The 22,751-nt window shown below is 42.9% G+C and overlaps 15 non-coding genes across 15 annotated transcripts; all 15 read left to right on the forward strand.

Moving 5' to 3' along the window:
- Positions 1–82, forward strand: trnas-gcu (transfer RNA serine (anticodon GCU)). The gene has a single exon. It is a non-coding gene; the product is annotated as a tRNA-Ser (tRNA).
- Positions 83–1,537: 1,455 nt separating this feature from the next.
- trnas-gcu (transfer RNA serine (anticodon GCU)) lies at positions 1,538–1,619 on the forward strand. Its single transcript has one exon. It is a non-coding gene; the product is annotated as a tRNA-Ser (tRNA).
- A 1,455-nt stretch (positions 1,620–3,074) lies between these two features.
- On the forward strand, positions 3,075–3,156 carry trnas-gcu (transfer RNA serine (anticodon GCU)). The gene has a single exon. It is a non-coding gene; the product is annotated as a tRNA-Ser (tRNA).
- A 1,455-nt stretch (positions 3,157–4,611) lies between these two features.
- Positions 4,612–4,693, forward strand: trnas-gcu (transfer RNA serine (anticodon GCU)). Its single transcript has one exon. It is a non-coding gene; the product is annotated as a tRNA-Ser (tRNA).
- Positions 4,694–6,148: 1,455 nt separating this feature from the next.
- On the forward strand, positions 6,149–6,230 carry trnas-gcu (transfer RNA serine (anticodon GCU)). The gene has a single exon. It is a non-coding gene; the product is annotated as a tRNA-Ser (tRNA).
- Positions 6,231–7,685: 1,455 nt separating this feature from the next.
- On the forward strand, positions 7,686–7,767 carry trnas-gcu (transfer RNA serine (anticodon GCU)). Its single transcript has one exon. It is a non-coding gene; the product is annotated as a tRNA-Ser (tRNA).
- Positions 7,768–9,222: 1,455 nt separating this feature from the next.
- Positions 9,223–9,304, forward strand: trnas-gcu (transfer RNA serine (anticodon GCU)). Its single transcript has one exon. It is a non-coding gene; the product is annotated as a tRNA-Ser (tRNA).
- A 1,455-nt stretch (positions 9,305–10,759) lies between these two features.
- Positions 10,760–10,841, forward strand: trnas-gcu (transfer RNA serine (anticodon GCU)). Its single transcript has one exon. It is a non-coding gene; the product is annotated as a tRNA-Ser (tRNA).
- Positions 10,842–12,296: 1,455 nt separating this feature from the next.
- Positions 12,297–12,378, forward strand: trnas-gcu (transfer RNA serine (anticodon GCU)). Its single transcript has one exon. It is a non-coding gene; the product is annotated as a tRNA-Ser (tRNA).
- A 1,455-nt stretch (positions 12,379–13,833) lies between these two features.
- trnas-gcu (transfer RNA serine (anticodon GCU)) lies at positions 13,834–13,915 on the forward strand. The gene has a single exon. It is a non-coding gene; the product is annotated as a tRNA-Ser (tRNA).
- A 1,455-nt stretch (positions 13,916–15,370) lies between these two features.
- On the forward strand, positions 15,371–15,452 carry trnas-gcu (transfer RNA serine (anticodon GCU)). Its single transcript has one exon. It is a non-coding gene; the product is annotated as a tRNA-Ser (tRNA).
- Positions 15,453–16,907: 1,455 nt separating this feature from the next.
- trnas-gcu (transfer RNA serine (anticodon GCU)) lies at positions 16,908–16,989 on the forward strand. Its single transcript has one exon. It is a non-coding gene; the product is annotated as a tRNA-Ser (tRNA).
- A 1,455-nt stretch (positions 16,990–18,444) lies between these two features.
- trnas-gcu (transfer RNA serine (anticodon GCU)) lies at positions 18,445–18,526 on the forward strand. The gene has a single exon. It is a non-coding gene; the product is annotated as a tRNA-Ser (tRNA).
- Positions 18,527–19,981: 1,455 nt separating this feature from the next.
- On the forward strand, positions 19,982–20,063 carry trnas-gcu (transfer RNA serine (anticodon GCU)). Its single transcript has one exon. It is a non-coding gene; the product is annotated as a tRNA-Ser (tRNA).
- A 1,455-nt stretch (positions 20,064–21,518) lies between these two features.
- trnas-gcu (transfer RNA serine (anticodon GCU)) lies at positions 21,519–21,600 on the forward strand. The gene has a single exon. It is a non-coding gene; the product is annotated as a tRNA-Ser (tRNA).
- The last annotated feature ends 1,151 nt before the right edge of the window (positions 21,601–22,751 follow it).

Raw genomic sequence — 22,751 nt, forward strand, 5'->3', positions numbered from 1 at the left:
GACGAGGTGGCCGAGTGGTCAAGGCGATGGACTGCTAATCCATTGTGCTCTGCACGCGTGGGTTCGAATCCCATCCTCGTCGCAGCCAAGTTTACACAATATTGTTCTCTAATTGACTCCTTCAGCTTACTCTGCTGCATAAGATCATTATCTCAAATGCTGTATTCTTGTCTCGTGTACTGACAAAAACGCTTACTAAGACTATCAACCAGGTGATTTAACATTGTAACCTGTTCTGAATGTCTTACCAACTTGAAATGACAGATTAGAAACAGATTATTGTGGAAAATATGATCATTCAGTGAGTGTCTATGTATGGTGATAAGCCACCATGTGCTGTCAAGAAAAACCTCCTTCCTACTTGGCGGTGGCTCTATAACTCTCTGAACCATGCTGGAAGGAACACCATTTTTCTGTATAATATCAGTCCATGGCATAAAAACAAGGAAATCTATCATTTTTTAGAAGGGGACTTTGTCAAACTGAATTTCAAAACTTTCTCTACCAGACTTAAATCAAGAAATAACAAATTTTCTGGAGAATGTGGGCATCGATCCCACTACTTCTCGCATGCTAAGCGAGCGCTCTACCATTTGAGCTAATTCCCCATCTACTGAGATCTCTGTAAATCACTCACTTGGCCAGTCTCCCCTTAGGGCCTGTGATGAGAGACTTCATTCATTTGTCTAGGCAATGTGATACATTTTAGGACAGAACATACATGCTGAGCAGGTTGTGAGGTCTTGCCACAGAAACCACCCTTTCACAGGGGGATTAGCTCAAATGGTAGAGCGCTCGCTTTGCATGTGAGAGGTAGTGGGATCGATGCCCACATTCTCCACTATTGAACCCTCAATTGCTTCTTGTGAGTGACATCTATTTACTTCTACCTCAACATGAAACTTCTCGGTATCAAACCTCTGCACACAGCTGTGCATAGTCTTGCTTTGGTTTCTTGAAAACCTGTCAAGTCTCTTTCCAGATCCTCTTTAAGTTCTAACTTAGTAGTGGGACGCGAGAGGTATTTCCACTCTCTGGCCCTTTGCATATCTTCACATTGCGTGTAACCCTAATGACTCACACTATAGTGAGGTGCTAAACACACCTTGACTCAAGAGGTCCCACACCCCACCAGTTTGTGGGGGGTTAAACAACCTGCATGTTTAACACAACAACTCTGCGTATAGGTGAAGATCCTAGAGAGATTAATTACCTGAAACCTCCCACAAGTCTTTTGGATTTAAAGAAGCCTCTTGGACGACCAGTGTAGCATCTTCAAGAAACACAAGCAAGGCCAGTTGCCTATGTGAGCAGGTACAAAACCAGAAAACATTAGTTAGAGTCCTGTAGTCCCCTAAATTGGTCTCCAGTAAAGAAATGATAACCAACTGTGGTCTGCACGCATGGGTTAGAAACCTTTTTTGTCAGCAATAGTTTTATCTTCTTCTGGGGTCCACAGCCCCTTGTCACCATTGTAACAACTCTCTTTAGAACAGGAAAAATTTCAATTTGAGGAGATAAACTTACCTCTGAATAGGACGAGGTGGCCGAGTGGTCAAGGCGATGGACTGCTAATCCGTTGTGCTCTGCACGCGTGGGTTCGAATCCCATCCTCGTCGCACCCAAGTTTACACAATATTGTTCTCTAATTGACTCCTTCAGCGTACTCTGCTGCATAAGATCATTATCTCAAATGCTGTATTCTTGTCTCGTGTACTGACAAAAACGCTTACTAAGACTATCAACCAGGTGATTTAACATTGTAACCTGTTCTGAATGTCTTACCAACTTGAAATGACAGATTAGAAACAGATTATTGGGGAAAATATGATCATTCAGTGAGTGTCTAAGTATGGTGATAAGCCACCATGTGCTGTCAAGAAAAACCTCCTTCCTACTTGGCGGTGGCTCTATAACTCTCTGAACCATGCTGGAAGGAACACCATTTTTCTGTATAATATCAGTCCATGGCATAAAAACAAGGAAATCTATCATTTTTTAGAAGGGGACTTTGTCAAACTGAATTTCAAAACTTTCTCTACCAGACTTAAATCAAGAAATAACAAATTTTCTGGAGAATGTGGGCATCGATCCCACTACTTCTCGCATGCTAAGCGAGCGCTCTACCATTTGAGCTAATTCCCCATCTCCTGAGATCTCTGTAAATCACTCACTTGGCCAGTCTCCCCTTAGGGCCTGTGATGAGAGACTTCATTCATTTGTCTAGGCAATGTGATACATTTTAGGACAGAACATACATGCTGAGCAGGTTGTGAGGACTTGCCACAGAAACCACCCTTTCACAGGGGGATTAGCTCAAATGGTAGAGCGCTCGCTTTGCATGTGAGAGGTAGTGGGATCGATGCCCACATTCTCCACTATTGAACCCTCAATTGCTTCTTGTGAGTGACATCTATTTACTTCTACCTCAACATGAAACATCTCGGTATCAAACCTCTGCACACAGCTGTGCATAGTCTTGCTTTGGTTTCTTGAAAACCTGTCAAGTCTCTTTCCAGATCCTCTTTAAGTTCTAACTTAGTAGTGGGACGCGAGAGGTATTTCCACTCTCTGGCCCTTTGCATATCTTCACATTGCGTGTAACCCTAATGACTCACACTATAGTGAGGTGCTAAACACACCTTGACTCAAGAGGTCCCACACCCCACCAGTTTGTGGGGGGTTAAACAACCTGCATGTTTAACACAACAACTCTGCGTATAGGTGAAGATCCTAGAGAGATTAATTACCTGAAACCTCCCACAAGTCTTTTGGATTTAAAGAAGCCTCTTGGACGACCAGTGTAGCATCTTCAAGAAACACAAGCAAGGCCAGTTGCCTATGTGAGCAGGTACAAAACCAGAAAACATTAGTTAGAGTCCTGTAGTCCCCTAAATTGGTCTCCAGTAAAGAAATGATAACCAACTGTGGTCTGCACGCATGGGTTAGAAACCTTTTTTGTCAGCAATAGTTTTATCTTCTTCTGGGGTCCACAGCCCCTTGTCACCATTGTAACAACTCTCTTTAGAACAGGAAAAATTTCAATTTGAGGAGATAAACTTACCTCTGAATAGGACGAGGTGGCCGAGTGGTCAAGGCGATGGACTGCTAATCCATTGTGCTCTGCACGCGTGGGTTCGAATCCCATCCTCGTCGCAGCCAAGTTTACACAATATTGTTCTCTAATTGACTCCTTCAGCTTACTCTGCTGCATAAGATCATTATCTCAAATGCTGTATTCTTGTCTCGTGTACTGACAAAAACGCTTACTAAGACTATCAACCAGGTGATTTAACATTGTAACCTGTTCTGAATGTCTTACCAACTTGAAATGACAGATTAGAAACAGATTATTGTGGAAAATATGATCATTCAGTGAGTGTCTATGTATGGTGATAAGCCACCATGTGCTGTCAAGAAAAACCTCCTTCCTACTTGGCGGTGGCTCTATAACTCTCTGAACCATGCTGGAAGGAACACCATTTTTCTGTATAATATCAGTCCATGGCATAAAAACAAGGAAATCTATCATTTTTTAGAAGGGGACTTTGTCAAACTGAATTTCAAAACTTTCTCTACCAGACTTAAATCAAGAAATAACAAATTTTCTGGAGAATGTGGGCATCGATCCCACTACTTCTCGCATGCTAAGCGAGCGCTCTACCATTTGAGCTAATTCCCCATCTCCTGAGATCTCTGTAAATCACTCACTTGGCCAGTCTCCCCTTAGGGCCTGTGATGAGAGACTTCATTCATTTGTCTAGGCAATGTGATACATTTTAGGACAGAACATACATGCTGAGCAGGTTGTGAGGACTTGCCACAGAAACCACCCTTTCACAGGGGGATTAGCTCAAATGGTAGAGCGCTCGCTTTGCATGTGAGAGGTAGTGGGATCGATGCCCACATTCTCCACTATTGAACCCTCAATTGCTTCTTGTGAGTGACATCTATTTACTTCTACCTCAACATGAAACATCTCGGTATCAAACCTCTGCACACAGCTGTGCATAGTCTTGCTTTGGTTTCTTGAAAACCTGTCAAGTCTCTTTCCAGATCCTCTTTAAGTTCTAACTTAGTAGTGGGACGCGAGAGGTATTTCCACTCTCTGGCCCTTTGCATATCTTCACATTGCGTGTAACCCTAATGACTCACACTATAGTGAGGTGCTAAACACACCTTGACTCAAGAGGTCCCACACCCCACCAGTTTGTGGGGGGTTAAACAACCTGCATGTTTAACACAACAACTCTGCGTATAGGTGAAGATCCTAGAGAGATTAATTACCTGAAACCTCCCACAAGTCTTTTGGATTTAAAGAAGCCTCTTGGACGACCAGTGTAGCATCTTCAAGAAACACAAGCAAGGCCAGTTGCCTATGTGAGCAGGTACAAAACCAGAAAACATTAGTTAGAGTCCTGTAGTCCCCTAAATTGGTCTCCAGTAAAGAAATGATAACCAACTGTGGTCTGCACGCATGGGTTAGAAACCTTTTTTGTCAGCAATAGTTTTATCTTCTTCTGGGGTCCACAGCCCCTTGTCACCATTGTAACAACTCTCTTTAGAACAGGAAAAATTTCAATTTGAGGAGATAAACTTACCTCTGAATAGGACGAGGTGGCCGAGTGGTCAAGGCGATGGACTGCTAATCCATTGTGCTCTGCACGCGTGGGTTCGAATCCCATCCTCGTCGCAGCCAAGTTTACACAATATTGTTCTCTAATTGACTCCTTCAGCTTACTCTGCTGCATAAGATCATTATCTCAAATGCTGTATTCTTGTCTCGTGTACTGACAAAAACGCTTACTAAGACTATCAACCAGGTGATTTAACATTGTAACCTGTTCTGAATGTCTTACCAACTTGAAATGACAGATTAGAAACAGATTATTGTGGAAAATATGATCATTCAGTGAGTGTCTATGTATGGTGATAAGCCACCATGTGCTGTCAAGAAAAACCTCCTTCCTACTTGGCGGTGGCTCTATAACTCTCTGAACCATGCTGGAAGGAACACCATTTTTCTGTATAATATCAGTCCATGGCATAAAAACAAGGAAATCTATCATTTTTTAGAAGGGGACTTTGTCAAACTGAATTTCAAAACTTTCTCTACCAGACTTAAATCAAGAAATAACAAATTTTCTGGAGAATGTGGGCATCGATCCCACTACTTCTCGCATGCTAAGCGAGCGCTCTACCATTTGAGCTAATTCCCCATCTACTGAGATCTCTGTAAATCACTCACTTGGCCAGTCTCCCCTTAGGGCCTGTGATGAGAGACTTCATTCATTTGTCTAGGCAATGTGATACATTTTAGGACAGAACATACATGCTGAGCAGGTTGTGAGGTCTTGCCACAGAAACCACCCTTTCACAGGGGGATTAGCTCAAATGGTAGAGCGCTCGCTTTGCATGTGAGAGGTAGTGGGATCGATGCCCACATTCTCCACTATTGAACCCTCAATTGCTTCTTGTGAGTGACATCTATTTACTTCTACCTCAACATGAAACTTCTCGGTATCAAACCTCTGCACACAGCTGTGCATAGTCTTGCTTTGGTTTCTTGAAAACCTGTCAAGTCTCTTTCCAGATCCTCTTTAAGTTCTAACTTAGTAGTGGGACGCGAGAGGTATTTCCACTCTCTGGCCCTTTGCATATCTTCACATTGCGTGTAACCCTAATGACTCACACTATAGTGAGGTGCTAAACACACCTTGACTCAAGAGGTCCCACACCCCACCAGTTTGTGGGGGGTTAAACAACCTGCATGTTTAACACAACAACTCTGCGTATAGGTGAAGATCCTAGAGAGATTAATTACCTGAAACCTCCCACAAGTCTTTTGGATTTAAAGAAGCCTCTTGGACGACCAGTGTAGCATCTTCAAGAAACACAAGCAAGGCCAGTTGCCTATGTGAGCAGGTACAAAACCAGAAAACATTAGTTAGAGTCCTGTAGTCCCCTAAATTGGTCTCCAGTAAAGAAATGATAACCAACTGTGGTCTGCACGCATGGGTTAGAAACCTTTTTTGTCAGCAATAGTTTTATCTTCTTCTGGGGTCCACAGCCCCTTGTCACCATTGTAACAACTCTCTTTAGAACAGGAAAAATTTCAATTTGAGGAGATAAACTTACCTCTGAATAGGACGAGGTGGCCGAGTGGTCAAGGCGATGGACTGCTAATCCGTTGTGCTCTGCACGCGTGGGTTCGAATCCCATCCTCGTCGCACCCAAGTTTACACAATATTGTTCTCTAATTGACTCCTTCAGCGTACTCTGCTGCATAAGATCATTATCTCAAATGCTGTATTCTTGTCTCGTGTACTGACAAAAACGCTTACTAAGACTATCAACCAGGTGATTTAACATTGTAACCTGTTCTGAATGTCTTACCAACTTGAAATGACAGATTAGAAACAGATTATTGGGGAAAATATGATCATTCAGTGAGTGTCTAAGTATGGTGATAAGCCACCATGTGCTGTCAAGAAAAACCTCCTTCCTACTTGGCGGTGGCTCTATAACTCTCTGAACCATGCTGGAAGGAACACCATTTTTCTGTATAATATCAGTCCATGGCATAAAAACAAGGAAATCTATCATTTTTTAGAAGGGGACTTTGTCAAACTGAATTTCAAAACTTTCTCTACCAGACTTAAATCAAGAAATAACAAATTTTCTGGAGAATGTGGGCATCGATCCCACTACTTCTCGCATGCTAAGCGAGCGCTCTACCATTTGAGCTAATTCCCCATCTACTGAGATCTCTGTAAATCACTCACTTGGCCAGTCTCCCCTTAGGGCCTGTGATGAGAGACTTCATTCATTTGTCTAGGCAATGTGATACATTTTAGGACAGAACATACATGCTGAGCAGGTTGTGAGGTCTTGCCACAGAAACCACCCTTTCACAGGGGGATTAGCTCAAATGGTAGAGCGCTCGCTTTGCACGTGAGAGGTAGTGGGATCGATGCCCACATTCTCCACTATTGAACCCTCAACTGCTTCTTGTGAGTGACATCTATTTACTTCTACCTCAAGATGAAACTTCTCGGTATCAAACCTCTGCACACAGCTGTGCATAGTCTTGCTTTGGTTTCTTGAAAACCTGTCAAGTCTCTTTCCAGATCCTCTTTAAGTTCTAACTTAGTAGTGGGACGCGAGAGGTATTTCCACTCTCTGGCCCTTTGCATATCTTCACATTGCGTGTAACCCTAATGACTCACACTATAGTGAGGTGCCAAACACACCTTGACTCAAGAGGTCCCACACCCCACCAGTTTGTGGGGGGTTAAACAACCTGCATGTTTAACACAACAACTCTGCGTATAGGTGAAGATCCTAGAGAGATTAATTACCTGAAACCTCCCACAAGTCTTTTGGATTTAAAGAAGCCTCTTGGACGACCAGTGTAGCATCTTCAAGAAACACAAGCAAGGCCAGTTGCCTATGTGAGCAGGTACAAAACCAGAAAACATTAGTTAGAGTCCTGTAGTCCCCTAAATTGGTCTCCAGTAAAGAAATGATAACCAACTGTGGTCTGCACGCATGGGTTAGAAACCTTTTTTGTCAGCAATAGTTTTATCTTCTTCTGGGGTCCACAGCCCCTTGTCACCATTGTAACAACTCTCTTTAGAACAGGAAAAATTTCAATTTGAGGAGATAAACTTACCTCTGAATAGGACGAGGTGGCCGAGTGGTCAAGGCGATGGACTGCTAATCCATTGTGCTCTGCACGCGTGGGTTCGAATCCCATCCTCGTCGCAGCCAAGTTTACACAATATTGTTCTCTAATTGACTCCTTCAGCTTACTCTGCTGCATAAGATCATTATCTCAAATGCTGTATTCTTGTCTCGTGTACTGACAAAAACGCTTACTAAGACTATCAACCAGGTGATTTAACATTGTAACCTGTTCTGAATGTCTTACCAACTTGAAATGACAGATTAGAAACAGATTATTGGGGAAAATATGATCATTCAGTGAGTGTCTAAGTATGGTGATAAGCCACCATGTGCTGTCAAGAAAAACCTCCTTCCTACTTGGCGGTGGCTCTATAACTCTCTGAACCATGCTGGAAGGAACACCATTTTTCTGTATAATATCAGTCCATGGCATAAAAACAAGGAAATGTATCATTTTTTAGAAGGGGACTTTGTCAAACTGAATTTCAAAACTTTCTCTACAAGACTTAAATCAAGATATAACAAATTTTCTGGAGAATGTGGGCATCGATCCCACTACTTCTCGCATGCTAAGCGAGCGCTCTACCATTTGAGCTAATTCCCCATCTACTGAGATCTCTGTAAATCACTCACTTGGCCAGTCTCCCCTTAGGGCCTGTGATGAGAGACTTCATTCATTTGTCTAGGCAATGTGATACATTTTAGGACAGAACATACATGCTGAGCAGGTTGTGAGGTCTTGCCACAGAAACCACCCTTTCACAGGGGGATTAGCTCAAATGGTAGAGCGCTCGCTTTGCATGTGAGAGGTAGTGGGATCGATGCCCACATTCTCCACTATTGAACCCTCAATTGCTTCTTGTGAGTGACATCTATTTACTTCTACCTCAACATGAAACTTCTCGGTATCAAACCTCTGCACACAGCTGTGCATAGTCTTGCTTTGGTTTCTTGAAAACCTGTCAAGTCTCTTTCCAGATCCTCTTTAAGTTCTAACTTAGTAGTGGGACGCGAGAGGTATTTCCACTCTCTGGCCCTTTGCATATCTTCACATTGCGTGTAACCCTAATGACTCACACTATAGTGAGGTGCTAAACACACCTTGACTCAAGAGGTCCCACACCCCACCAGTTTGTGGGGGGTTAAACAACCTGCATGTTTAACACAACAACTCTGCGTATAGGTGAAGATCCTAGAGAGATTAATTACCTGAAACCTCCCACAAGTCTTTTGGATTTAAAGAAGCCTCTTGGACGACCAGTGTAGCATCTTCAAGAAACACAAGCAAGGCCAGTTGCCTATGTGAGCAGGTACAAAACCAGAAAACATTAGTTAGAGTCCTGTAGTCCCCTAAATTGGTCTCCAGTAAAGAAATGATAACCAACTGTGGTCTGCACGCATGGGTTAGAAACCTTTTTTGTCAGCAATAGTTTTATCTTCTTCTGGGGTCCACAGCGCCTTGTCACCATTGTAACAACTCTCTTTAGAACAGGAAAAATTTCAATTTGAGGAGATAAACTTACCTCTGAATAGGACGAGGTGGCCGAGTGGTCAAGGCGATGGACTGCTAATCCGTTGTGCTCTGCACGCGTGGGTTCGAATCCCATCCTCGTCGCACCCAAGTTTACACAATATTGTTCTCTAATTGACTCCTTCAGCGTACTCTGCTGCATAAGATCATTATCTCAAATGCTGTATTCTTGTCTCGTGTACTGACAAAAACGCTTACTAAGACTATCAACCAGGTGATTTAACATTGTAACCTGTTCTGAATGTCTTACCAACTTGAAATGACAGATTAGAAACAGATTATTGTGGAAAATATGATCATTCAGTGAGTGTCTAAGTATGGTGATAAGCCACCATGTGCTGTCAAGAAAAACCTCCTTCCTACTTGGCGGTGGCTCTATAACTCTCTGAACCATGCTGGAAGGAACACCATTTTTCTGTATAATATCAGTCCATGGCATAAAAACAAGGAAATCTATCATTTTTTAGAAGGGGACTTTGTCAAACTGAATTTCAAAACTTTCTCTACCAGACTTAAATCAAGAAATAACAAATTTTCTGGAGAATGTGGGCATCGATCCCACTACTTCTCGCATGCTAAGCGAGCGCTCTACCATTTGAGCTAATTCCCCATCTCCTGAGATCTCTGTAAATCACTCACTTGGCCAGTCTCCCCTTAGGGCCTGTGATGAGAGACTTCATTCATTTGTCTAGGCAATGTGATACATTTTAGGACAGAACATACATGCTGAGCAGGTTGTGAGGACTTGCCACAGAAACCACCCTTTCACAGGGGGATTAGCTCAAATGGTAGAGCGCTCGCTTTGCATGTGAGAGGTAGTGGGATCGATGCCCACATTCTCCACTATTGAACCCTCAACTGCTTCTTGTGAGTGACATCTATTTACTTCTACCTCAAGATGAAACTTCTCGGTATCAAACCTCTGCACACAGCTGTGCATAGTCTTGCTTTGGTTTCTTGAAAACCTGTCAAGTCTCTTTCCAGATCCTCTTTAAGTTCTAACTTAGTAGTGGGACGCGAGAGGTATTTCCACTCTCTGGCCCTTTGCATATCTTCACATTGCGTGTAACCCTAATGACTCACACTATAGTGAGGTGCTAAACACACCTTGACTCAAGAGGTCCCACACCCCACCAGTTTGTGGGGGGTTAAACAACCTGCATGTTTAACACAACAACTCTGCGTATAGGTGAAGATCCTAGAGAGATTAATTACCTGATACTTCCCACAAGTCTTTTGGATTTAAAGAAGCCTCTTGGACGACCAGTGTAGCATCTTCAAGAAACACAAGCAAGGCCAGTTGCCTATGTGAGCAGGTACAAAACCAGAAAACATTAGTTAGAGTCCTGTAGGCCCCTAAATTGGTCTCCAGTAAAGAAATGATAACCAACTGTGGTCTGCACGCATGGGTTAGAAACCTTTTTTGTCAGCAATAGTTTTATCTTCTTCTGGGGTCCACAGCCCCTTGTCACCATTGTAACAACTCTCTTTAGAACAGGAAAAATTTCAATTTGAGGAGATAAACTTACCTCTGAATAGGACGAGGTGGCCGAGTGGTCAAGGCGATGGACTGCTAATCCATTGTGCTCTGCACGCGTGGGTTCGAATCCCATCCTCGTCGCAGCCAAGTTTACACAATATTGTTCTCTAATTGACTCCTTCAGCGTACTCTGCTGCATAAGATCATTATCTCAAATGCTGTATTCTTGTCTCGTGTACTGACAAAAACGCTTACTAAGACTATCAACCAGGTGATTTAACATTGTAACCTGTTCTGAATGTCTTACCAACTTGAAATGACAGATTAGAAACAGATTATTGTGGAAAATATGATCATTCAGTGAGTGTCTAAGTATGGTGATAAGCCACCATGTGCTGTCAAGAAAAACCTCCTTCCTACTTGGCGGTGGCTCTATAACTCTCTGAACCATGCTGGAAGGAACACCATTTTTCTGTATAATATCAGTCCATGGCATAAAAACAAGGAAATCTATCATTTTTTAGAAGGGGACTTTGTCAAACTGAATTTCAAAACTTTCTCTACCAGACTTAAATCAAGAAATAACAAATTTTCTGGAGAATGTGGGCATCGATCCCACTACTTCTCGCATGCTAAGCGAGCGCTCTACCATTTGAGCTAATTCCCCATCTCCTGAGATCTCTGTAAATCACTCACTTGGCCAGTCTCCCCTTAGGGCCTGTGATGAGAGACTTCATTCATTTGTCTAGGCAATGTGATACATTTTAGGACAGAACATACATGCTGAGCAGGTTGTGAGGACTTGCCACAGAAACCACCCTTTCACAGGGGGATTAGCTCAAATGGTAGAGCGCGCGCTTTGCATGTGAGAGGTAGTGGGATCGATGCCCACATTCTCCACTATTGAACCCTCAATTGCTTCTTGTGAGTGACATCTATTTACTTCTACCTCAACATGAAACTTCTCGGTATCAAACCTCTGCACACAGCTGTGCATAGTCTTGCTTTGGTTTCTTGAAAACCTGTCAAGTCTCTTTCCAGATCCTCTTTAAGTTCTAACTTAGTAGTGGGACGCGAGAGGTATTTCCACTCTCTGGCCCTTTGCATATCTTCACATTGCGTGTAACCCTAATGACTCACACTATAGTGAGGTGCTAAACACACCTTGACTCAAGAGGTCCCACACCCCACCAGTTTGTGGGGGGTTAAACAACCTGCATGTTTAACACAACAACTCTGCGTATAGGTGAAGATCCTAGAGAGATTAATTACCTGAAACCTCCCACAAGTCTTTTGGATTTAAAGAAGCCTCTTGGACGACCAGTGTAGCATCTTCAAGAAACACAAGCAAGGCCAGTTGCCTATGTGAGCAGGTACAAAACCAGAAAACATTAGTTAGAGTCCTGTAGTCCCCTAAATTGGTCTCCAGTAAAGAAATGATAACCAACTGTGGTCTGCACGCATGGGTTAGAAACCTTTTTTGTCAGCAATAGTTTTATCTTCTTCTGGGGTCCACAGCCCCTTGTCACCATTGTAACAACTCTCTTTAGAACAGGAAAAATTTCAATTTGAGGAGATAAACTTACCTCTGAATAGGACGAGGTGGCCGAGTGGTCAAGGCGATGGACTGCTAATCCGTTGTGCTCTGCACGCGTGGGTTCGAATCCCATCCTCGTCGCACCCAAGTTTACACAATATTGTTCTCTAATTGACTCCTTCAGCGTACTCTGCTGCATAAGATCATTATCTCAAATGCTGTATTCTTGTCTCGTGTACTGACAAAAACGCTTACTAAGACTATCAACCAGGTGATTTAACATTGTAACCTGTTCTGAATGTCTTACCAACTTGAAATGACAGATTAGAAACAGATTATTGTGGAAAATATGATCATTCAGTGAGTGTCTAAGTATGGTGATAAGCCACCATGTGCTGTCAAGAAAAACCTCCTTCCTACTTGGCGGTGGCTCTATAACTCTCTGAACCATGCTGGAAGGAACACCATTTTTCTGTATAATATCAGTCCATGGCATAAAAACAAGGAAATCTATCATTTTTTAGAAGGGGACTTTGTCAAACTGAATTTCAAAACTTTCTCTACCAGACTTAAATCAAGAAATAACAAATTTTCTGGAGAATGTGGGCATCGATCCCACTACTTCTCGCATGCTAAGCGAGCGCTCTACCATTTGAGCTAATTCCCCATCTACTGAGATCTCTGTAAATCACTCACTTGCCCAGTCTCCCCTTAGGGCCTGTGATGAGAGACTTCATTCATTTGTCTAGGCAATGTGATACATTTTAGGACAGAACATACATGCTGAGCAGGTTGTGAGGTCTTGCCACAGAAACCACCCTTTCACAGGGGGATTAGCTCAAATGGTAGAGCGCTCGCTTTGCACGTGAGAGGTAGTGGGATCGATGCCCACATTCTCCACTATTGAACCCTCAACTGCTTCTTGTGAGTGACATCTATTTACTTCTACCTCAAGATGAAACTTCTCGGTATCAAACCTCTGCACACAGCTGTGCATAGTCTTGCTTTGGTTTCTTGAAAACCTGTCAAGTCTCTTTCCAGATCCTCTTTAAGTTCTAACTTAGTAGTGGGACGCGAGAGGTATTTCCACTCTCTGGCCCTTTGCATATCTTCACATTGCGTGTAACCCTAATGACTCACACTATAGTGAGGTGCTAAACACACCTTGACTCAAGAGGTCCCACACCCCACCAGTTTGTGGGGGGTTAAACAACCTGCATGTTTAACACAACAACTCTGCGTATAGGTGAAGATCCTAGAGAGATTAATTACCTGATACCTCCCACAAGTCTTTTGGATTTAAAGAAGCCTCTTGGACGACCAGTGTAGCATCTTCAAGAAACACAAGCAAGGCCAGTTGCCTATGTGAGCAGGTACAAAACCAGAAAACATTAGTTAGAGTCCTGTAGGCCCCTAAATTGGTCTCCAGTAAAGAAATGATAACCAACTGTGGTCTGCACGCATGGGTTAGAAACCTTTTTTGTCAGCAATAGTTTTATCTTCTTCTGGGGTCCACAGCCCCTTGTCACCATTGTAACAACTCTCTTTAGAACAGGAAAAATTTCAATTTGAGGAGATAAACTTACCTCTGAATAGGACGAGGTGGCCGAGTGGTCAAGGCGATGGACTGCTAATCCATTGTGCTCTGCACGCGTGGGTTCGAATCCCATCCTCGTCGCAGCCAAGTTTACACAATATTGTTCTCTAATTGACTCCTTCAGCGTACTCTGCTGCATAAGATCATTATCTCAAATGCTGTATTCTTGTCTCGTGTACTGACAAAAACGCTTACTAAGACTATCAACCAGGTGATTTAACATTGTAACCTGTTCTGAATGTCTTACCAACTTGAAATGACAGATTAGAAACAGATTATTGTGGAAAATATGATCATTCAGTGAGTGTCTAAGTATGGTGATAAGCCACCATGTGCTGTCAAGAAAAACCTCCTTCCTACTTGGCGGTGGCTCTATAACTCTCTGAACCATGCTGGAAGGAACACCATTTTTCTGTATAATATCAGTCCATGGCATAAAAACAAGGAAATCTATCATTTTTTAGAAGGGGACTTTGTCAAACTGAATTTCAAAACTTTCTCTACCAGACTTAAATCAAGAAATAACAAATTTTCTGGAGAATGTGGGCATCGATCCCACTACTTCTCGCATGCTAAGCGAGCGCTCTACCATTTGAGCTAATTCCCCATCTCCTGAGATCTCTGTAAATCACTCACTTGGCCAGTCTCCCCTTAGGGCCTGTGATGAGAGACTTCATTCATTTGTCTAGGCAATGTGATACATTTTAGGACAGAACATACATGCTGAGCAGGTTGTGAGGACTTGCCACAGAAACCACCCTTTCACAGGGGGATTAGCTCAAATGGTAGAGCGCTCGCTTTGCATGTGAGAGGTAGTGGGATCGATGCCCACATTCTCCACTATTGAACCCTCAATTGCTTCTTGTGAGTGACATCTATTTACTTCTACCTCAACATGAAACTTCTCGGTATCAAACCTCTGCACACAGCTGTGCATAGTCTTGCTTTGGTTTCTTGAAAACCTGTCAAGTCTCTTTCCAGATCCTCTTTAAGTTCTAACTTAGTAGTGGGACGCGAGAGGTATTTCCACTCTCTGGCCCTTTGCATATCTTCACATTGCGTGTAACCCTAATGACTCACACTATAGTGAGGTGCTAAACACACCTTGACTCAAGAGGTCCCACACCCCACCAGTTTGTGGGGGGTTAAACAACCTGCATGTTTAACACAACAACTCTGCGTATAGGTGAAGATCCTAGAGAGATTAATTACCTGAAACCTCCCACAAGTCTTTTGGATTTAAAGAAGCCTCTTGGACGACCAGTGTAGCATCTTCAAGAAACACAAGCAAGGCCAGTTGCCTATGTGAGCAGGTACAAAACCAGAAAACATTAGTTAGAGTCCTGTAGTCCCCTAAATTGGTCTCCAGTAAAGAAATGATAACCAACTGTGGTCTGCACGCATGGGTTAGAAACCTTTTTTGTCAGCAATAGTTTTATCTTCTTCTGGGGTCCACAGCCCCTTGTCACCATTGTAACAACTCTCTTTAGAACAGGAAAAATTTCAATTTGAGGAGATAAACTTACCTCTGAATAGGACGAGGTGGCCGAGTGGTCAAGGCGATGGACTGCTAATCCGTTGTGCTCTGCACGCGTGGGTTCGAATCCCATCCTCGTCGCACCCAAGTTTACACAATATTGTTCTCTAATTGACTCCTTCAGCGTACTCTGCTGCATAAGATCATTATCTCAAATGCTGTATTCTTGTCTCGTGTACTGACAAAAACGCTTACTAAGACTATCAACCAGGTGATTTAACATTGTAACCTGTTCTGAATGTCTTACCAACTTGAAATGACAGATTAGAAACAGATTATTGTGGAAAATATGATCATTCAGTGAGTGTCTAAGTATGGTGATAAGCCACCATGTGCTGTCAAGAAAAACCTCCTTCCTACTTGGCGGTGGCTCTATAACTCTCTGAACCATGCTGGAAGGAACACCATTTTTCTGTATAATATCAGTCCATGGCATAAAAACAAGGAAATCTATCATTTTTTAGAAGGGGACTTTGTCAAACTGAATTTCAAAACTTTCTCTACCAGACTTAAATCAAGAAATAACAAATTTTCTGGAGAATGTGGGCATCGATCCCACTACTTCTCGCATGCTAAGCGAGCGCTCTACCATTTGAGCTAATTCCCCATCTACTGAGATCTCTGTAAATCACTCACTTGCCCAGTCTCCCCTTAGGGCCTGTGATGAGAGACTTCATTCATTTGTCTAGGCAATGTGATACATTTTAGGACAGAACATACATGCTGAGCAGGTTGTGAGGTCTTGCCACAGAAACGACCCTTTCACAGGGGGATTAGCTCAAATGGTAGAGCGCTCGCTTTGCACGTGAGAGGTAGTGGGATCGATGCCCACATTCTCCACTATTGAACCCTCAACTGCTTCTTGTGAGTGACATCTATTTACTTCTACCTCAAGATGAAACTTCTCGGTATCAAACCTCTGCACACAGCTGTGCATAGTCTTGCTTTGGTTTCTTGAAAACCTGTCAAGTCTCTTTCCAGATCCTCTTTAAGTTCTAACTTAGTAGTGGGACGCGAGAGGTATTTCCACTCTCTGGCCCTTTGCATATCTTCACATTGCGTGTAACCCTAATGACTCACACTATAGTGAGGTGCTAAACACACCTTGACTCAAGAGGTCCCACACCCCACCAGTTTGTGGGGGGTTAAACAACCTGCATGTTTAACACAACAACTCTGCGTATAGGTGAAGATCCTAGAGAGATTAATTACCTGATACCTCCCACAAGTCTTTTGGATTTAAAGAAGCCTCTTGGACGACCAGTGTAGCATCTTCAAGAAACACAAGCAAGGCCAGTTGCCTATGTGAGCAGGTACAAAACCAGAAAACATTAGTTAGAGTCCTGTAGGCCCCTAAATTGGTCTCCAGTAAAGAAATGATAACCAACTGTGGTCTGCACGCATGGGTTAGAAACCTTTTTTGTCAGCAATAGTTTTATCTTCTTCTGGGGTCCACAGCCCCTTGTCACCATTGTAACAACTCTCTTTAGAACAGGAAAAATTTCAATTTGAGGAGATAAACTTACCTCTGAATAGGACGAGGTGGCCGAGTGGTCAAGGCGATGGACTGCTAATCCATTGTGCTCTGCACGCGTGGGTTCGAATCCCATCCTCGTCGCAGCCAAGTTTACACAATATTGTTCTCTAATTGACTCCTTCAGCGTACTCTGCTGCATAAGATCATTATCTCAAATGCTGTATTCTTGTCTCGTGTACTGACAAAAACGCTTACTAAGACTATCAACCAGGTGATTTAACATTGTAACCTGTTCTGAATGTCTTACCAACTTGAAATGACAGATTAGAAACAGATTATTGTGGAAAATATGATCATTCAGTGAGTGTCTAAGTATGGTGATAAGCCACCATGTGCTGTCAAGAAAAACCTCCTTCCTACTTGGCGGTGGCTCTATAACTCTCTGAACCATGCTGGAAGGAACACCATTTTTCTGTATAATATCAGTCCATGGCATAAAAACAAGGAAATCTATCATTTTTTAGAAGGGGACTTTGTCAAACTGAATTTCAAAACTTTCTCTACCAGACTTAAATCAAGAAATAACAAATTTTCTGGATAATGTGGGCATCGATCCCACTACTTCTCGCATGCTAAGCGAGCGCTCTACCATTTGAGCTAATTCCCCATCTCCTGAGATCTCTGTAAATCACTCACTTGGCCAGTCTCCCCTTAGGGCCTGTGATGAGAGACTTCATTCATTTGTCTAGGCAATGTGATACATTTTAGGACAGAACATACATGCTGAGCAGGTTGTGAGGACTTGCCACAGAAACCACCCTTTCACAGGGGGATTAGCTCAAATGGTAGAGCGCGCGCTTTGCATGTGAGAGGTAGTGGGATCGATGCCCACATTCTCCACTATTGAACCCTCAATTGCTTCTTGTGAGTGACATCTATTTACTTCTACCTCAACATGAAACTTCTCGGTATCAAACCTCTGCACACAGCTGTGCATAGTCTTGCTTTGGTTTCTTGAAAACCTGTCAAGTCTCTTTCCAGATCCTCTTTAAGTTCTAACTTAGTAGTGGGACGCGAGAGGTATTTCCACTCTCTGGCCCTTTGCATATCTTCACATTGCGTGTAACCCTAATGACTCACACTATAGTGAGGTGCTAAACACACCTTGACTCAAGAGGTCCCACACCCCACCAGTTTGTGGGGGGTTAAACAACCTGCATGTTTAACACAACAACTCTGCGTATAGGTGAAGATCCTAGAGAGATTAATTACCTGAAACCTCCCACAAGTCTTTTGGATTTAAAGAAGCCTCTTGGACGACCAGTGTAGCATCTTCAAGAAACACAAGCAAGGCCAGTTGCCTATGTGAGCAGGTACAAAACCAGAAAACATTAGTTAGAGTCCTGTAGTCCCCTAAATTGGTCTCCAGTAAAGAAATGATAACCAACTGTGGTCTGCACGCATGGGTTAGAAACCTTTTTTGTCAGCAATAGTTTTATCTTCTTCTGGGGTCCACAGCCCCTTGTCACCATTGTAACAACTCTCTTTAGAACAGGAAAAATTTCAATTTGAGGAGATAAACTTACCTCTGAATAGGACGAGGTGGCCGAGTGGTCAAGGCGATGGACTGCTAATCCGTTGTGCTCTGCACGCGTGGGTTCGAATCCCATCCTCGTCGCACCCAAGTTTACACAATATTGTTCTCTAATTGACTCCTTCAGCGTACTCTGCTGCATAAGATCATTATCTCAAATGCTGTATTCTTGTCTCGTGTACTGACAAAAACGCTTACTAAGACTATCAACCAGGTGATTTAACATTGTAACCTGTTCTGAATGTCTTACCAACTTGAAATGACAGATTAGAAACAGATTATTGTGGAAAATATGATCATTCAGTGAGTGTCTAAGTATGGTGATAAGCCACCATGTGCTGTCAAGAAAAACCTCCTTCCTACTTGGCGGTGGCTCTATAACTCTCTGAACCATGCTGGAAGGAACACCATTTTTCTGTATAATATCAGTCCATGGCATAAAAACAAGGAAATCTATCATTTTTTAGAAGGGGACTTTGTCAAACTGAATTTCAAAACTTTCTCTACCAGACTTAAATCAAGAAATAACAAATTTTCTGGAGAATGTGGGCATCGATCCCACTACTTCTCGCATGCTAAGCGAGCGCTCTACCATTTGAGCTAATTCCCCATCTCCTGAGATCTCTGTAAATCACTCACTTGGCCAGTCTCCCCTTAGGGCCTGTGATGAGAGACTTCATTCATTTGTCTAGGCAATGTGATACATTTTAGGACAGAACATACATGCTGAGCAGGTTGTGAGGACTTGCCACAGAAACCACCCTTTCACAGGGGGATTAGCTCAAATGGTAGAGCGCGCGCTTTGCATGTGAGAGGTAGTGGGATCGATGCCCACATTCTCCACTATTGAACCCTCAATTGCTTCTTGTGAGTGACATCTATTTACTTCTACCTCAACATGAAACTTCTCGGTATCAAACCTCTGCACACAGCTGTGCATAGTCTTGCTTTGGTTTCTTGAAAACCTGTCAAGTCTCTTTCCAGATCCTCTTTAAGTTCTAACTTAGTAGTGGGACGCGAGAGGTATTTCCACTCTCTGGCCCTTTGCATATCTTCACATTGCGTGTAACCCTAATGACTCACACTATAGTGAGGTGCTAAACACACCTTGACTCAAGAGGTCCCACACCCCACCAGTTTGTGGGGGGTTAAACAACCTGCATGTTTAACACAACAACTCTGCGTATAGGTGAAGATCCTAGAGAGATTAATTACCTGAAACCTCCCACAAGTCTTTTGGATTTAAAGAAGCCTCTTGGACGACCAGTGTAGCATCTTCAAGAAACACAAGCAAGGCCAGTTGCCTATGTGAGCAGGTACAAAACCAGAAAACATTAGTTAGAGTCCTGTAGTCCCCTAAATTGGTCTCCAGTAAAGAAATGATAACCAACTGTGGTCTGCACGCATGGGTTAGAAACCTTTTTTGTCAGCAATAGTTTTATCTTCTTCTGGGGTCCACAGCCCCTTGTCACCATTGTAACAACTCTCTTTAGAACAGGAAAAATTTCAATTTGAGGAGATAAACTTACCTCTGAATAGGACGAGGTGGCCGAGTGGTCAAGGCGATGGACTGCTAATCCGTTGTGCTCTGCACGCGTGGGTTCGAATCCCATCCTCGTCGCACCCAAGTTTACACAATATTGTTCTCTAATTGACTCCTTCAGCGTACTCTGCTGCATAAGATCATTATCTCAAATGCTGTATTCTTGTCTCGTGTACTGACAAAAACGCTTACTAAGACTATCAACCAGGTGATTTAACATTGTAACCTGTTCTGAATGTCTTACCAACTTGAAATGACAGATTAGAAACAGATTATTGTGGAAAATATGATCATTCAGTGAGTGTCTAAGTATGGTGATAAGCCACCATGTGCTGTCAAGAAAAACCTCCTTCCTACTTGGCGGTGGCTCTATAACTCTCTGAACCATGCTGGAAGGAACACCATTTTTCTGTATAATATCAGTCCATGGCATAAAAACAAGGAAATCTATCATTTTTTAGAAGGGGACTTTGTCAAACTGAATTTCAAAACTTTCTCTACCAGACTTAAATCAAGAAATAACAAATTTTCTGGAGAATGTGGGCATCGATCCCACTACTTCTCGCATGCTAAGCGAGCGCTCTACCATTTGAGCTAATTCCCCATCTACTGAGATCTCTGTAAATCACTCACTTGCCCAGTCTCCCCTTAGGGCCTGTGATGAGAGACTTCATTCATTTGTCTAGGCAATGTGATACATTTTAGGACAGAACATACATGCTGAGCAGGTTGTGAGGTCTTGCCACAGAAACCACCCTTTCACAGGGGGATTAGCTCAAATGGTATAGCGCTCGCTTTGCACGTGAGAGGTAGTGGGATCGATGCCCACATTCTCCACTATTGAACCCTCAACTGCTTCTTGTGAGTGACATCTATTTACTTCTACCTCAAGATGAAACTTCTCGGTATCAAACCTCTGCACACAGCTGTGCATAGTCTTGCTTTGGTTTCTTGAAAACCTGTCAAGTCTCTTTCCAGATCCTCTTTAAGTTCTAACTTAGTAGTGGGACGCGAGAGGTATTTCCACTCTCTGGCCCTTTGCATATCTTCACATTGCGTGTAACCCTAATGACTCACACTATAGTGAGGTGCTAAACACACCTTGACTCAAGAGGTCCCACACCCCACCAGTTTGTGGGGGGTTAAACAACCTGCATGTTTAACACAACAACTCTGCGTATAGGTGAAGATCCTAGAGAGATTAATTACCTGAAACCTCCCACAAGTCTTTTGGATTTAAAGAAGCCTCTTGGACGACCAGTGTAGCATCTTCAAGAAACACAAGCAAGGCCAGTTGCCTATGTGAGCAGGTACAAAACCAGAAAACATTAGTTAGAGTCCTGTAGTCCCCTAAATTGGTCTCCAGTAAAGAAATGATAACCAACTGTGGTCTGCACGCATGGGTTAGAAACCTTTTTTGTCAGCAATAGTTTTATCTTCTTCTGGGGTCCACAGCCCCTTGTCACCATTGTAACAACTCTCTTTAGAACAGGAAAAATTTCAATTTGAGGAGATAAACTTACCTCTGAATAGGACGAGGTGGCCGAGTGGTCAAGGCGATGGACTGCTAATCCGTTGTGCTCTGCACGCGTGGGTTCGAATCCCATCCTCGTCGCACCCAAGTTTACACAATATTGTTCTCTAATTGACTCCTTCAGCGTACTCTGCTGCATAAGATCATTATCTCAAATGCTGTATTCTTGTCTCGTGTACTGACAAAAACGCTTACTAAGACTATCAACCAGGTGATTTAACATTGTAACCTGTTCTGAATGTCTTACCAACTTGAAATGACAGATTAGAAACAGATTATTGTGGAAAATATGATCATTCAGTGAGTGTCTAAGTATGGTGATAAGCCACCATGTGCTGTCAAGAAAAACCTCCTTCCTACTTGGCGGTGGCTCTATAACTCTCTGAACCATGCTGGAAGGAACACCATTTTTCTGTATAATATCAGTCCATGGCATAAAAACAAGGAAATCTATCATTTTTTAGAAGGGGACTTTGTCAAACTGAATTTCAAAACTTTCTCTACCAGACTTAAATCAAGAAATAACAAATTTTCTGGAGAATGTGGGCATCGATCCCACTACTTCTCGCATGCTAAGCGAGCGCTCTACCATTTGAGCTAATTCCCCATCTACTGAGATCTCTGTAAATCACTCACTTGGCCAGTCTCCCCTTAGGGCCTGTGATGAGAGACTTCATTCATTTGTCTAGGCAATGTGATACATTTTAGGACAGAACATACATGCTGAGCAGGTTGTGAGGTCTTGCCACAGAAACCACCCTTTAACAGGGGGATTAGCTCAAATGGTAGAGCGCTCGCTTTGCACGTGAGAGGTAGTGGGATCGATGCCCACATTCTCCACTATTGAACCCTCAACTGCTTCTTGTGAGTGACATCTATTTACTTCTACCTCAAGATGAAACTTCTCGGTATCAAACCTCTGCACACAGCTGTGCATAGTCTTGCTTTGGTTTCTTGAAAACCTGTCAAGTCTCTTTCCAGATCCTCTTTAAGTTCTAACTTAGTAGTGGGACGCGAGAGGTATTTCCACTCTCTGGCCCTTTGCATATCTTCACATTGCGTGTAACCCTAATGACTCACACTATAGTGAGGTGCCAAACACACCTTGACTCAAGAGGTCCCACACCCCACCAGTTTGTGGGGGGTTAAACAACCTGCATGTTTAACACAACAACTCTGCGTATAGGTGAAGATCCTAGAGAGATTAATTACCTGAAACCTCCCACAAGTCT

Source organism: Limanda limanda, chromosome 17, assembly GCF_963576545.1.
Source record: "Limanda limanda chromosome 17, fLimLim1.1, whole genome shotgun sequence".
Lineage (NCBI taxonomy): Eukaryota > Metazoa > Chordata > Actinopteri > Pleuronectiformes > Pleuronectidae > Limanda > Limanda limanda.